Source organism: Euprymna scolopes, chromosome 15, assembly GCF_053919585.1.
Source record: "Euprymna scolopes isolate OS-2025 chromosome 15, ASM5391958v1, whole genome shotgun sequence".
Classification (NCBI taxonomy): Eukaryota; Metazoa; Mollusca; class Cephalopoda; order Sepiida; family Sepiolidae; genus Euprymna; species Euprymna scolopes.
This window is the reverse complement of record NC_136496.1, coordinates 14,719,247-14,737,042: the sequence shown is the minus strand read 5'-3', so window position 1 is coordinate 14,737,042 and position 17,796 is coordinate 14,719,247. Positions and strand designations below refer to the sequence as shown.

The 17,796-nt window shown below is 33.8% G+C and overlaps 1 pseudogene; it reads left to right on the top strand.

Moving 5' to 3' along the window:
* The first annotated feature begins 16,250 nt into the window (after positions 1-16,250).
* On the top strand, positions 16,251-16,355 carry LOC145294372 (U2 spliceosomal RNA; annotated as a pseudogene).
* Positions 16,356-17,796: the final 1,441 nt, after the last annotated feature.

Genomic DNA, 17,796 nt, shown 5'->3' with positions numbered 1-17,796 from the left:
CCTTGATAATGTGGTGATGCCTATGTAAAAAAAAAAAGTAAGAGTAATAATAGTAGCTAAGGTAGCAGCAGCAGCAGTAGTAGTAGTAGTAGTAGTAGTAGTAGTAACTTTTTCCATAATGCTAGTCTGCGCAGTTGTAGAAAGTCCACCCACCCAGGTTTGTTTTATTCTTTCGAAGAAATGGGTAATTTATTGTTAATTTACAGGTGAGTGGCAACGTGCTGCACAAGCAAGTAATTCGGGTTCTGGGTGCTCTGGAGCAGTGACTTTCCAATCGCACTTTTCGATCCTAGTATCGCATTTCTCGCGGCGAGAGGGAATTAAATACCTAGTATTAGTTACAATAAGAAATGTTGCAATGACGTAACGAATCGTGTGTTACTTAGATTGAATGGAACACATTGAGAACTAGCAGGTTATGACTTGCAACATAACCAGCGACCTACATTGAAATAAATAAAAACGACAATGTAAACCGACAGGACACATGCGATTTGAACAACAATAAGGATTAAGAATAAAATGAAAGCAAAAAAAAAAAACACCAGGGCGCAATGCTGGGTATTTATATTTACTTGTTATTTTAAGGCAGAATCTTGCCATGCATTCGAATTGAAAAACATTTTCAGAATTAATCGTGATTTGGGAATATGATGCTTTCGGGAAGAACGGAAGCTTTTGACATTGGGCAATTGCATCAACTTAAATTAAATGGATGCACAGTTGAACGCCATCTTCAAATTTTGTCGCATACTGCGAGAAGTGATTTGTCTCCAAGCGATGCGCATTACACGACGCGTATCATGTGACCATGCAAGCGAAGTAGGACATTAATGAGATTAAACTGCGCAGTGATATCTAAATGAAACGGTACTGCAGAATCCTTATCCTTAAAATCTTATAGTCTGAAGGAGATAAACATGCCTGTTATATTCATGGTGGTATTGAGTTTGAAAGAACAAACTGTCGCTATCATGGTTTAATAACCAGTAACGAGTGGACGCTTAAGTACAACAAAGAATGTATAAAAGGACAGAGAGTACTTGAATATCTTTGAAGAGTTGATATGATTCGGAATCGAGGAAATGTCGGTTTTATCAACGAGAAATCAAAAAAATGGTCATCATCCGAAAACTACTTCAGGACTAGTACTCTTATACTGATTAGAAAAATAAAATTCAATAATGCACAAGACTTGAGGATAACATTTGTAGTATGAAATAGTTTTATGATCGTTATAATTCAAACTATACATCTGAAGGTCGTAACAAAAATAAAGACGATGAGTGTACGTGGGCGTTCGAAATACGCTTAGTCGTCTAAGAGTCATTGCAAAAAGTAAAGCATTATAATTTTAACTCAAAAAAGTTAAAGTGCTACGAAAACAGAAGAGGTCCTATTAAAACGAGCGACCCTTTAAATTTATCTTACTACATAGTAATTACGCTTATCAATGCACGCTTCCTAAGAATTCAATGACGCATGTCTGCTTCTGGTGCACGTCCATGATCGTGGGTTGCTTATTACAGTCTCATAATGTCACAACAGAAAGACGAAACTTTCAGACGGAATAAAAAATGGAAGTCATGACTTTTTAAACGTCCCTCGTATTTTTCTCTCTTTCTCTTTTTATATATATACATATACATATATATATATATATATATACATATATATAATGGAATGCAGTTGCTTGAGGTATTGTGTGTTAATATATATATATATATATATAATGGAATGCAGTTGCTTGAGGTATTGTGTGTTAATGTTTCACAAAGTGTCAGAAGATTATCACAATGCCAGTAATGGTGAATTGTCGAGGTTTACGTTTCATTTACGTAGGAAGACAAAAGCACGTGCTATTATATAAATTTATCTACCTATACATATAGTGCAAAATTTGAGGAAAATTCAAAGACTCAAGTTTATAAAAAAAAAAAGAAAACGTGAGTCTGAATTTTCAACAAAATTTTGCACTATATATGCTCTGCACCTATTAAATAGATAGATTGAGCTTAACTCAAAATTAACGGTGACTAGTTTTTAAAATAACAATCTAGACCCGTTAAACGAAAACGGTGTACATTGAAATTAACGATATTTCAAAACTTTATATATATATACATATATATATATATATATATATAAATTAGAATTCCGCGATGCGACATTAATAACTAGTAACAGAATACACATGTATATAATAATCAAATAACATTATAAATAACATCGTCGGGCAGGGAAAATACCGTAACCAGGGGCTGGAAAAACATCGTACTCCACATCGTAACCTGAAGAATAAACGTATTCTACCCACCGTCTCTCGGGGTATTACTGTATCTCTCTCTCTTTCTCTCTCTCTTCCTCCCTCCCTCTCTCTCTCTCTCTCTCTCTCTCTCTCTCTATATATATATATATATATATATATATATATATATATATATGTATGTATATTTAATTAATATTTTATTAATAACAATTATTAAATTTTAGACTGATCTACTGTGTGTGACAGTGTTCCAGAATATATTTTGAGAACAGTCTTCCTTATCAAATGGTGGGTGTTTCATATCCGCTGGAACGGATTGAACATGAAATTCTAAATGGGGGCGGAGCAAGGAGGGATATCAGTTATTTATTTATTCATTGTTGTTTGGTATTTGGTTAAAAAGAAAGTTGATGTAGAATTTAAAAATTTTGATATCAAATGATATATTTTCCAATAGGTTTTTGTTATAATACCTTCACTTTAGATATTATTTTAACGGGCATATTTCGCTCTATTTAATCGTTTGAATTACAATCGCTTTTAAAGAATTATGTCTTCTTTTCAAAACCTTGAATACGAAATAAAAAAGAGGAAATTCGCGCAATTTTCGTATTTTAAGTTAAGTCAAAAGCTACAGAAACAGCTCACGACATCAACCAAACGTTTGTCCAAGAAACCACTATTGAACCCAAAGCACTATGGTGGTTTAAGAAATTTCGTGGCGGCGACGAGCATCTTGAAGATAATAGGCGTAGTGGTCGGCTATCGGATGTTGATAACGATCAGTTAAGAGCCTTTGTCGAAGCCAATTAACGTACAATTATTCGAGAACTTGCTTCTATTTTAGACGTAACGTATACGACGGTTGAAAACCTCGTCGGAGAGATTTGAAAGACAAAAAAACTTGAGGTTGTGAGTTGCGATGATACGTGGATTAATTGCGATAAAGCTCATTGGTAAGACGCCGACAAAGCTTCACGACATTTTTCGAAGCCACAATTGCACCAAAAGAAGGTCTTGTTGGCTGTGTAGTCGTCTGCCACCAGTCTCTTTCATTACGGTAATTTTTAATGTAGGAGTAATCATTACGGCAGAGAAGTACTGTCAACAAATGGATGAAATGCATCATAAACTTGAAAAAAAGACACCCAGTACTATTCAACAGAAAGGCTTACTTCTTTTTTACGACAATGTCTGATTGCACGTTGCAAAACCGACACTACAGAAATTGAATTAATTTGCCTACGAAACACTGCCTGATCCGCCATACTCTCTAGACTTTTCACCTTCCGACTACTACTTTTTCAATCATCTAGAGAACCATCTGTGTACGGAATGCTTCACAATCCTAAGCAATATAAAATCATCCAGAGAACGATCTGTGTACGCAATGCTTCACAATCCTAAGCAAGATAAAAAAAACGCAAGAACTTTCTTGTCAACTTCATACTAAATGGCACATATAATAGCATTTTCAACTAATTGACCCTTGGAGGAGTTTTGTTTCAAGAAATATTATGTAGCAGCAATTATCACTTATTAACGGAGGATTGCGTAATTATGAACCATTAGTGTGTGTAAAAATGTTAACATTTATTTTGACAAAATATATTAAGTTTGTTGCGAAGAATCAAATGATAACTTTGTTTTATTCTTTTAAATACATTATTTTTCGGAACTGTTTAGTCTATACACATATATATATATATATATATATATATATATATATATATATATATATATATATATATTGTAATTCGGTTCTAATCCACTTAATTTAATTTAAAGTTGGCCATTTTTACGGAATTTAAACAAAGGCGATTAATCTTAGCACATAGGAAATATTCTAAATTCTTGTCGTTGAATACTCACTGGCTGTTTTCTACATATTAACCCTGATGAACACTCAATTTCGTTAATTTTTTTTTTTTGTTAATTGCCGTTAGCCATGAAAGAGGCTAAAAAACTACTGAGTCGAGGGTGGCTTTGTGTAGTGGGTTCGAATCTCCCGAAAGAAGATATTGTCACATTCGACATTGATGACTGCGTGAGTATGAAACACTAGTTTTTATTAGTATAAAATTATTTTTAACATTAATTTTACAAATATTGTATAGTAGAAGCCGCCCGGGTTTGCCCGGTCATAAAATATTAATAAATATATTTTAATTCATTCAGAAATTGAGACATGTGCATGCGAGTATTATGTTTTTTCTAAACAGTTCACTTCTTGTAAGTAATAAAAAAAAGAAAATACTTGAGCTGCGATCAAAACTAAAGCCTAAAGGCAACGAGGCACGTACGATAACTATTATTTTTAATATAATGAATCTGTCATGTGAACCATTCACGCATGCGCATTCGTGAAACAGCAAGCAGATAAAAATCTGGCGACTCCTAAGTACCAATTTTTCAATTTTGGTCCCCTACCAACCGCTTTGTCCGAATATATACAGATTAAAAGTTATCATCATGTGTGACTATCCTGTATACCAAATTTTTAGTCTGTAGATCAAAAATCTGTTGAGTATATAGGTTTAACAGTGTCCTTACACAAACACTTTCATTTATATATATATATATATATATATATATATATATATATATATAATGTTTCATGGTAAACAACTGATGATCCCTTAGATTAATATTGGGACAATAGGAATTCGCAAGAACAAGTCGATGCATTGATTGCACGTGATTAAATGACTTATTAACTGAATAGTTTTCCAACGAATGATAAAAAAATATACGAATTTAATAAATTTTTTATATAGTTTTAAAGGTTAAAAAACTTCTAAGACCATATATATATATATATATATATATATATATATATATATATATATATATATATATATATGTGGTTTCTAATACGTGAGAGTTTTAGAAGTCGAAAAGCGCGTCTTAAAACGTCAAATTGTCTCCAAATTTATCGTATAAATATATAAAATGCAAGAGGAATGACGGTTTTACAATCATTCTAAGACGCCATATTTTGTTGTAAAATGTTTTCGCGGGAAATATTGTAGCCTTAGGAATGCGATCGACAATTTCCCGCATTTTATATTTATTTTTCTTTTCAGGTTCGCAATCGTCGTTCGTAACATTGCAAATGTTACTATAAAATCACCTTCTTCTTTCGAAAAGGGGGCAGCTAAACCATCAGATGTATGTCCTTACAACTATAAAAAATATACCGTGAGAAAATTGCAGAATCTATCAAATTAATGAAGATAAATGCTAAGTTCAGCATATCTCATATATCCCACACAAATTACTCCCCAAAGTGCAGCGTCATATTGACATAGAATGCATGAAATACATTTCGAATAAGGAATGAGTGTTTCCTAATGGTTATAATACGCCATTATTTTTATAGTCAAATGGGTGAAAGACAAAGGGGTTTATTTACGAGGGAATACATGTGACATAAGAGCTACTCGACATATTTTCTTATTCTCTCCCTGTCTTTTTTCCTTCTCTCTTAGTCACGTGAGAGGGTCCATATAGCTATAGTTCATTCCATCTATGAAGTGGTGTTAGGTTATTCCATTACATCAATTTTCTTCTATTATCTCGTTATGGTCGTGTCGTTGTCTCTTACACATTGGTGACTGCCAAATTACCCCCCAAAGTGCAGCGTCATATTAACATAGGATGAATAAAATACATTTCGAATAAGGAATGAGTGTTTCCTAATGGTTATAATACGCCATTATTTTTATAGTCAAATGCTTCCGCGAAAAGCATTTAAACTATAAGAGTGGAGTCGACAAATTCCCGCATTTTATAGCTTTTTCTTTCGTAATCGTTGATCTAAACATAGCAAATATTAGTATCAACATATTTGATTTTCCTGCAGATCAACGACCAGTTAAGAGTTTTATGTGCTTGCAACTATCAAAATAAAATCTCCCGAGAGAAAATTGCAAAACCCATAAAATAAATGAAGATAAATAGTTAGTTTATCTGATCACATATACCTCAAACGTTTCTTACAGTAAAAATGTAAAATTCTTCCAGTTTACAGTGTTAATGAATCTTAATGTATCAATGTATGTTGCTGAAACTTTATAGGAAAGGGGGCCATCGTTTATCAAGGCGCAAAAGCCTCTCGATTATAAGGGTTATTAAGAGTCATCTGGCCGGTGTGACTGCATCGGAATGATCGATAGTATTGGAAAGTGTGTAGTGTAATTAATGGTTAGAAAAGTTTAAAGGAACGCGTTTACATTAAATTTTAAATAGGTGATATTATAGTCAGATGGGAAGTAATCCCGTGGTAATGTATTTCATAAATGTGTAGTGCTAGTAATAAATTTTGCTCATGAAATTCTCGTTTAGTTTTAGGTACAAATAGAAAATAAGAGATTTTTTAAGTGGTTGTAGATAGAGGAGTGTTCTACAAATGTTACCAAAATAATTGATGACGACTATGCATTAGATTAGGAGACATTCGAACTCTATGTATTTTTGTAGCCTTTCTATAATCTATTGGTTAATTACTGTCAGCTCATCACGTTTATAGTCTAACACAAGACATTCAAAGGGAATATCACCAGTCTACATTTTAGAATAAACGTCATATAAAAAGCGTTTTATCGCGTGATGAAATTGTATGTCTGACAAACTCGCGAATACCCCCATTCAACACCGATCGCCATTCCTAACGTTGTGTGCCGCGGGTTTATTTTTGTTGTATCCTTACTTTAAATAAGAATACAGCAAGAAACACAGGGTTATGGATAAAAGACAAAGGGGTTTATTTACGAGGGAATACATGTGACATAAGAGCTACTCGACATATTTTCTTATTCTCTCCCTGTCTTTTTTCCTTCTCTCTTAGTCACGTGAGAGGGTCCATATAGCTATAGTTCATTCCATCTATGAAGTGGTGTTAGGTTATTCCATTACATCAATTTTCTTCTATTATCTCGTCATGGTCGTGTCGTTGTCTCTTACACATTGGTGACTGCCAAGTATAAAAATAAAATAATTCGAAATAAAAACACAAAATGATTGCTGCATTCATGGTGCGTGTATGAAAGAAATGCTAACGTCCGTATTTTAGTTTCTCCGTCGATGCCGAGTTCATCAGTTGCCATAGACTCATCTCTATCAACAAAAGCTCTTACGATGTGTTCCAAGCCAGAAACTGGTTTTCTAATTCTCTTTTCTCTGCGTTAGTAAATAACTTCCTATGTTTATATCTCTCTCAACTCAATTTCATATACCTGCGATTTTCCCGTTGGGCTTATTTCATGTTTTTCTGCTACATATTCCTTTTTTTTTTTGTTGTTGTTTTTTTTTTACTTCCTAAATGTTGATTGGTTGGGTGTTTTTTTACGGCATATCAACCCTTTTCAGGTTATTTAATGCCGAATCCAATGATTTTGAAGAACAATATTTTAATAGTATATTTATTTTTTTCAAGTCGGTTTCTATTAAACCCATAGTTGGGACCATAACAGGTACTACCAATCCGGATCAGAATTGACCTGAGAGCAATGGCAATAAAAGGGTGGCTCTACACTCCCCAAAGCCCGCAAGCTGGGGCCTCACCATCGGATATAGTTTAAGGTCATATCCACGACCTTTAAGTTAGGAAGCCAGTAGAGAAGTGGGAGTGTAGAAAAAAAGGGGGGAAAAGGAAGGAGACTATTGTTTTTGTTTTAGGCTTTGCAAATAATTAAAAAGAAAAACAAAAACAGAAATGTGTTAATGTAGGTGCATTCTTCTCAGGGATTTATCTTCCGACAGCCTGATCTGGTTGCACCAGTGTGAGTAAAGTAAATAGTATCTCATACTTGTGCGTTACTTCACAGGAGGATCCGAAATCAACAGCAGTGTAAAGTGTATGTATTTTAATAGAAACTAGACTACCCGTGACCCGTTGGGTCAGTATGTTATATTAGCTATGGAATTAATGTATGAGCGTGACACTTGTGACGTAAAGAAAATAGTTTTTGTGACATAACAGAAACATTTCTATGAAAGTATATTAAAAATGAAAAAAGAATATAGATAGATTTCTGTGAGTCGTTCTGTTTATAATTGCTTATTTTTGAAAAAAAACAAAAACTTACAGCCATTGAATTATAAGTGGTTTGCCATACTTATAGGTAAATCTGCACTATTAAATTTTTGATATATCGTTTAATTTAAACGCGAAAAAAAAAACAACTGGGACGCTGAAAATGTACACAGTAAAACAATACGTTGTAAAATACTCTTATGGTTGTCAAAGGTTAAAGTAGATTTATTTGTAAGAAAATTGCATTAAAATAACTTAAACGTAAAACGGAAATGAACGATGTAAAAAAATGCAGAAAGTATTAACAATTATTTAGATAATTTTAACGCGAATAAAAAAACAATTGGGACGCTTAAAATGTACACAGTAAAACAATAAGTTGTCAACGGGTCAAAGTTGATTTATTCGTAAGAAAATTGCGACAGTATCCTTGTAATACAGAATAGTAGCAAAACATTCTCACCCTTTCCATATTACATAATAATTTCTAAGTAATAACGTTAATATTTCAGTGCGCAGGTCAAATTCTGCAAAAGTAGCGATTTGTGTTTATTTGTTTACGCTGTTATGGGTTTATGTTTATGTACACATACGCAACCGGAAGTTGTAAATAGGATGTTGGATTACAACACTCGTTACAAGGTCATTTAAGTTTTAAAATTATATAAATTATAATAGAGATAGTCAAGTATACATATATATATATATATATATATATATATATATATATAATATAAAGCTGAATGTCCGTGTGTGTGTGTGTGTGTGTGTGTGTGTGTGTGTGTGTGTGTGTGTGTGTCTGGTCGCGAAAAGGCTCCTATATGGTTGACTATTTAAAAAAACTGATTACATATAATGATAGAAGATGTATCGAGACACAGGAATGGGTATGTTTGATCTGGCAGAATGGTGGTTCATTAAAATTGTGGGGTCTGCGTTCGCGCCTGGTCCACAAAGTATGGAAATAAAAAATTAAAAATTAAAAAAAAAACGTTTACAAGTGTTTTTGATATAGATGTACATAAGACTACGTTGATAAGTGTGTTTTAACTTAAATAGGGATGGTATAATAAAATTGTGAGGTTTGCGTTCGAACCTGGCCTCCATAGAATGGAAATAGGCACAAACTTTAATAAAGACTTTTCATATGTATCTCCGTAAGTATACTTTGATAATTATGTTTCAGTTTGAAGAAATATGGTATAATAAAATTATGGGGTGTTCGTTCGCACCTGACCTCCATAGAATGGAAATATGTCACAAAGTTTAACAAGGTTTTTTAATATAGTTCCACAGAATATTGTGATGAGTGTTTCAGTGTGAACAGGTATGGTATAATAAATTATGGGATTTATCTATTTTATTTTTACTTTCAGCATATTTTGCTTTGGTTTCGATACCCCCAAATTCAACCCAAATTTACAACACTTCCTTTTCATAACCTACCATACTTCCATAAATCAGAGTCCATTTTCTGTAGACTGTTTTTGAACCCAGTCAACGACGGGTACTTTTGCTAGTATATATATATATATATATATATATATATATATATATATATATATATATATATATACATATATATATATATATATATATATATATATATATATATATATATATATATATAAAGAAGCTTGGAGTAAAAAAAAATGTAAAAGTAAATAAAAAAGAATGCAGTTTGAAGGAGAAAAAAAAGAGAGAGAATCGTAGGATTGCATTCTGGTTGATTTTGTATCCCTCAGCCTACGACCAAATCACCTCCTGGCCATACAGGGAGGGGAAACAACCACCACAACCGAGGTACTGACATATAGCAGGGGCGTCCAACGTTGCACAGACGCAAATATACATAAATATGATATTTTAATTAACGCAGACTGCGTATTTGTATTATGGAATCATTAATTTTATATTATGCTATACCCAATATATAGTCATGGTTTCAAAAGTAAAAAATATATAGTTTTAGTGCCATCAGTTGGAATCGAAACCGCTCACTCATTTTTGGACTAGATTACAAACAATTTCTGCAGTTTATAGATCACCTTCTCAGTTATATTGTGAAAAAATGTTCAATTTTCATTAAGTAAAACAAAAGTTATTATGGATTTTCTGCTGTTCAAAATCTTTAAAAAAATATTAGAAGGCGAGCGACGTTTTTTATGAACGGGTTCTGATAACAACATATTTGCTTCAGCGACTACTATTGCTACTAATTCACTAATGAAAGCATGAAAGGGAGATAATCGGGAGGATTGTATTGAAAACAGGCGAGTGCCGCACATTGTTATTGCATATGTGTTTATGGGGGCAAAAAATTAGACTGAAATTAAACAAAGAACAAGTGAATTTATTGGAAGCCTGGAAAAATCATGAATTATAATATACAAATGCGAGTATGAAAAATAATATGGTTAAGCTTAAACATGGAAAAGTAAAGTAAAGATTTTTAAAAATTCAATTTAACATTATATAAACAATTCTTAATACTGCAATATTTTAAGTTAGAAATTTATTATATTTTTTACTAGAATATCTTTCCCTTTTCTTTTCCAGTTTTAACAACTAGTCTTTTACTTTTCCATGTTTAAGCTGAGTTATATTTCTGTTCAAGCTCGCATTTTTCTATTGTAATACTTATATATATATATAAACATTTTTCCAGACGCGGTCGCACCTATTTTAATGACAGTTCACGCCTGTTCTATCGGTCTCATGGTCTGTTACGCTTTTAATTTAATATAAAATTTCTTGCTAAGGTTGTTGGAAAAATATTTTGTGTATTTTATCCACACAATCGTCTAATGCTCAGTGAAAGATTCAGATATTCACAAGATGGAATATAAGTATTACATTTGGAAAAATGCTATTCAGAACACTTTTTAAGGTAGTGAAATTCCACTTACAGAATCTAGTAGGAGTTATCTTTCTTGTAATTTACAGCCCCAGTCTAATAGATTTGTCTGTCTTTATTGTATCTTAATTTCAATAAAATATGCTCAAATCTGTCCAATCTATTTTATCCAATAAATTTCTTACTTGTCGGGTATTCACACTAAGATGTTATTTTCATATTGCAATAGATATAGCAATAATTTCATATAATTTGTGTGGTCATGATAATACAGACTTAGACGATTATAGTCATAGCCAGGGGTGATAAGGACAAAGCAGTTTTGTTACACAATATACTGAATACACGAAAGTATTTTTACAGAAATCTTAACAAGAGATTAGATATAAACTAGAAATATAAAAATAGACGTAAGCTTTTACTAATATGCGCGAAAATATCTGAAAAATGTTTATTAGTGAGCAAAATACAATAAAATTTAAAACATTACAAAACATCGAAAAAACTACTTCGGAAGTCACATTCAACATAACAAAAATAGTTTGCATGTAATTTTGTTAATTTTGTGAGAGGAAGAAGAAACTTAACACAATTGACATGTTCCGGGTATTCTTATTGAACAGTTATTATTATCATCTGTACTTACTAGGAGTTCTCACACATGACACCATAAGAGATTACTCGCTGGCAACAACTTGCGGTGTTTCCTGACGTCCGTGCTTGTAAATTTTGTTTAATAAACAAACCATTCAAGTACAGAGTGTGTTTCTAAAGAACTATATCTACGTGGAACACTATATTATGTTTTTTTTTTGTTTCTCTATAGTCAACAATTACGACTCAGATTGCTCGGATTCCAAAAAATTCTACAATATCCAAAATATCCTACTTAAACTCCTTATTTTAAAATCTTCCTATGTTCAGACTGTCTTGATTCTTCAGAGATTAAAAAATATGACGCCAAGCATTTTTACTACTCTGACTACAACTCTTTCTAAAACTTCCCACTCCTCAACCTGATTGAAATTGATTACAATTTATTTGTCACGTGGATACTGCTGTTGTAATCTATCTTATACATAATCCTCAACTTATATTAGAGTAAGATGCCTTCTAAGGTGGAGTTTTGCAATCTCATCTGGTGGAGACCACTCGGAATACTTTTTCGTGCTTTAACCAACCTAAAATCGATTTTACAATCTAGTGGAAAACGATCTTTTTCCGTACAGCCTCTAACTTACATAACCTATGTTACTAGTCTTTCTCTATTCTATAATTATTTTCATGGAGTATTCGACTGAGATTCTATCCACTGATCGATCTTTGTAAATAATTCACAGTAACAATTTATCGGTCAATGAGTTTCTTGCCAAAAGCTACTAATCTGTAGAATACGTTACCACAGGTTTACATCCTTGCAGCATTTCCATCTTCAAATCCAATGTCAACAACTAATTATCAGAAACTATGCTCACCTCATTTAACATCAGCAATCGTTCGTTCCATCATTTTAATTCTCCTGCAATATACAGCATTACACACAAATGAAATAGAACCTATAGTTTTGTAACTAAACTGTTAATTTTATAATATAATCTTCAATCTTCTGCAAAACAGATAAGAAAAATATTCGCCCCCAACATGTCATTGGCAATCAACGCAAATCGCTTAACGTGGAATCTAAATTTACGTCTAAAAAGTTACTTGAAATAATATCTTCTTGGCAGTACTTAGCAAACGAAGATTCTAGAAGGGGGTTCTCCACGTTGACTGCAGGCACCCTTGGCTTACGAGCAGAATGCAGGACAAGCAGATTTGGCCACGGCGGCTGCAGTCAAAAGTCACGTAGTCCCGAATTTTCCTACTGCAGCGCTTCTCCCGCACATTCTCTGTGCCAAAGATCTCAAAGGAGGCGACAGACAGTACGTCGCCAGGTATCACAGTCAACAGTGAAGAGACCACTGGAGGTGGTCAATGTGGCAGTCACCGAGGGACTTCTTCAGAGAGACTTTATATCTTTTCTTCGGTGCCCCTCTGAGTGTTCACTATTTAGGAACATCTTGGGCAGGCGATGATCGTCCATTCTGGAGATGTGCCCGACCCAGCGTAGCTGTGACTTCAGCAGCATCACCTCGATGCTGGTGATTTCCGCCCGCTCGAAAATCACCAGCATCGGGGCCATGCTGCTTGAAATAATGTAAACGGTGATAAAATGCAAAAAAAAAAGTTTACAAAGATTCTGCGTTGGGGCGTATCTTGCACTTCCTCATGTAATTGCGTTCGTTTGTCTATATCACTATTATTTAGATATATCATATTGCTAGTTGTAACCCGTTTGTCCACTATTCATTATATCATTTGACATCACGGGCAAGAAGTTCATAATGATATATGGAAAATAGATGAGAAAGAACCCCATTCTTGTGGTCTGTCCATTCTATGTCTTTTGTAGCCCTCTCTTCTTACGTTGCTCTGATAAGTAGCCTCGGTAAAACTATTAGACTCCGGAAATATATAAAGGCAATAAACTGCATAGAACATTGATTGACAAAATTATTGAATATTTTTGGTGTGTGTTCATTATTTCAGCTGTTAGAAAAAAAAAGAGTTTGACTGAGGCTATTTTCATTAAAAGAGAAGAAAAACGCGAAGAATTGTGTTCCTCTCATAGAAAGGTACAAGTAATTCCGACTGCAGACATAATTACCGAGCGATGTTTAAACAAATTGCTCCGTCAATCTCTCAGGTATAAGAAAGTGTCCGAATCTTAGCCGAGTATGAGCAGACTGAGCTTTGTAATTTTTTTTATGCAACTAATCAGGCAGTTGTTTCCGGCGTTCAGTCGATCAATTAGTCAAAAGTAAATCTGAAATAACTTTTCCGTCAATACTTAAAAATTAAATATCAGATTTATATAACACCAGAATCTCAGTATATTTTCGTTGTTTTGTCACGTTATAACCATACACAGATTGCGTTCGATGCGGCTAGGGAAGGATAACTCCCAGCCCAGGAATCAACATTCAATCATCTAGTCTCATCACAAAGTTACTTTATCTTTGTGTGCGGGTATGACCTAATTTAGAAACAGTTAAATTTATTATAGTAAAAGAAGACAATCTCCAAGCAAAAAAGAGACGGGAAACCCACATCCACCAAAAAAAAACCCAAAGAAATAGGTGAATTAATGCTCAATTAAACATTTGCCTAATAAAAACGCACTCATTGGCTTCGAAAAAATAGGTGGGTGAATGACAACGAATCTGTATGTCTGCTAAGCAAACGTTGTACCACCGAAATATATAAAAAACACGAATAGCTTGACAAATACTCAAGATGATGAAACGCGAAAGTCCTGTGTAGCTAAATTACCATATATATTTTCAAAAATTACCATATATATATATATAAAGTAGTAGCGTTTGTGTGTCTGTGTGTACAACTACCAATGATCAAAGAAATATAATGGCCATGTGTGTGCACACCTGTCTTTGTGATGAAATATTAATGCCCATGTTAGGATACTTCTGTCACAAGAGATATACTTTATATGTACTTTCAATTTATAGGATTCTTCAAACCACTTTAAAATAATTGAGTTACGGTCATTAACATATCACATTAAATGAAATCTATTTAAATAATTACCTCGATGACATTACTTATTCAACATAATGGCTTTGTTTCAACTTTACTAATTAAAACATTTTCATTATTTAGTTTATTTAAATTTAAAGTTATATTTGATTTAACTTATCTTATTTTATCTGAAATCTGAAAGCGTTCTATTTTCAAGCGAAAAGTAGAAGACCAAAACGGGAAATAACTGTGATAGTTTAATTGAAAAATTACGTTATTACATATTTCCTGTTTTTGTTTTCATTTTGAAATATTATTCTAAGCTGAATTATTATTTCTAATCGCGTGCAAAGCGACTCTATAAGTCACTCCGGTGTCGGTCGGTCTGCCAGTCGGTCTGCCAGTCGGTCGTTCTGTCGGTCTGACCGTTGTGCTTGACCTTTTGGGTTAAGATCAAAGGCCTGTTGTTACTAGATGCTGTTCTTAGCTTTTTAAGCTTTTCTTGGCATGTTGGCCAAGATCAAAGTGCATCTCTGTCCGGCATATACTGCAAGCAAAGACCATATATGAGGGCAATCCCATATATAAGACCTTGGTCAATGTAAGGGCAACCCTTTATGCCAATTGTCACTATCCAGCTCCCCTACTCCCCGGGGAGCTGGTCGCCATTTCCCCTTCACTCCTCACATTAAAAATCGACCTTGTGCCTAATTTGCTCGGTGGGGAAGCTAATAAATACCCTTTTCCTGGCCTTTTGGCCAAGATCAAAGTGTAGTATCTGCGCCGGCAGACACTGCAAGCAAAGACCATATGTTGGGGCAGCCCCATATATAAGACCTGGGTCAATGTAGGGGGAACACTTCATACCAATTGTCACTATCCAGCTCCCCTACTCCCCCGGGAATTGGTCCCCATTTCCCCTTCACTCCTCACATTAAAAATCGGCCTTGTGCCTAATTTTCTCGGTGGGGGAGCAAATAAATACTGCTTTTCTTGGCCTTTAGACCCAGATCAAAGTGCAGTATCTGTTCCGGCAGATACTGCAGGCAAATACCTTATGTGGGGGCAATCCCACAAAAGTTATTGGTCAATGTAGGGGCAACTCTTCATACCAATTGTCACTATCCAGCTCCCCTACTCCCCGGGGAGCTGGTAGCCATTTCTCCTTCACTCATCATATTTAAAATCGGCCTTGTGCCTAATTTGCCCGGTGGGGGAGCAAAGCAATACAAACTCCACATATAAGACCTTGATCAATGTAGGGGCAACGTTTCATACCAATTGTCACTATCCAGCTCTCCGGGGAGTTGGTCCCCATTTCCCCTTCACTCCTCACATTAAAATCAGCCTTGTGCCTAATTTGATCGGTGGGAGAGCAAATAAATACAGCTTTTCTTGGCCTTTGTCGCTATCCAGCTCCCCTACTTCCCGGGGAGTTGGTCCCTTTACTTCTCACATTAAAAATCGGCCTTGTGACTACTTTGCTCGGTGGGGAAGCAAATAGATACCGATTTTCTTGGCCTTTTGGCCAAGATCAAAGTGTAGTATCTGATCTTACTACATGTTGTACTTATATTTGTAACTTTGTGATATAAATAGGGGGGTCACTTTTCTGTATTAATTTAATGTAAAATGATCGCCCACTTTACAACCAGTCAGTCTGAAAGCCATTCAAGTCGTTTTCTAAATCGCTCAAGGTGTTTTTGAAGTATTCCTATTGTTTTTAGCATTCAAGTCATTCTTAAGGTCATTTAATTCATCCTTAAGTTCATTAAAGTCATTCTAAGTCTTTTACTTTTTATTTATTTAAGTCATTTCAGCCTTTTTTCGGTCATTTTAGTTTATCTTTAAGAATTTCATGTCAATCCTACATTTACGCATTCATTCATTACACAAGAGCACGCGACTAATGGCTATCGACCTTGTTATTTTAATCGGAGAAAATCTTTTTCGCTTATTCTTAATTTTTAAGTAACCTTTTTTTATTTGTGAGAGAAAAATAAAACTAATGCTCTTATTTACTTCATCCTAACGAGAGCAGAGTTAGTCAGAGACACATGTTAGCAAAATCCATCATCCCCTGCTCTTTTTTTTATTATAAAATTTAATCGGTGTTGCCCAAGGTTTATTATAATAATTATACCATAGCAAGTCTGTTTAATTGCCTGCGAAACAGATTTTCTTTATAATTTATTTAATATCTTAAATTAAAAATGGTCAATTTTACGACGTGACCCAGCGTCGTTTAATCCCTAGAAAAACAATGGTTAATGTAAAGTTTCTTTCCAACTCCTCAAAATACTTGAAATGATGAATTTTATTGGTTTTCGATGGTGCTGAAAACGAATATCACATTTAAATTTGGGACAGATAAATAGTTTTAATAATATCAAAAATTCTCTTTTTCAAAAAGTGGGGGATCACTTTCCTATATAAATTTAACGTAAAATAGGCATCCAGTTTCCAACCACCTAATAATTTCTTCATATCACAAAACAAAGTTTTTTTATATAATTTAGGACGTAAATAATGCTCTCAGTAAGTTTACACGAGCAGTCGGTTTACAAAAATATATTTTTGTTTTTCATTTTTTTTTTTTTTTGAGGTGGGTATTCAATTATAGAATTTGTATAGTTTTACCAGGTGCTGTTGTAGTTTACTTAACCGCCTCCTAATGTAAACAGAATCTTTGTGAAATGTTAAACTGCAGAGACACCTATACACAACTAAACAAGTTGTATAATGAAAAAAGAACGAAAAACAAAAGTATGCTTTTGTAAACTTACTAACTGCATAATTAGCGTCCTAAATTATGAGATGAAAAAATGAACGCATCTCTTAGTAAAAAAAGCGCCAATTTTCGGAGATGCTGAAAACTAATATCACAGTTAAATTTGTTTTATGATATGAAGAAATTACTAGGTGACCAGAAAGTGGGTCCTCATTTTACGTTAAATTTATATAAGAAAGTGATCCCATAGTTTTTGAGGGAGTTGGAAAGAAACTTGACCTTGACCACAAATATAAAGACCTGTTTTTCTTTGTGGTCTAATA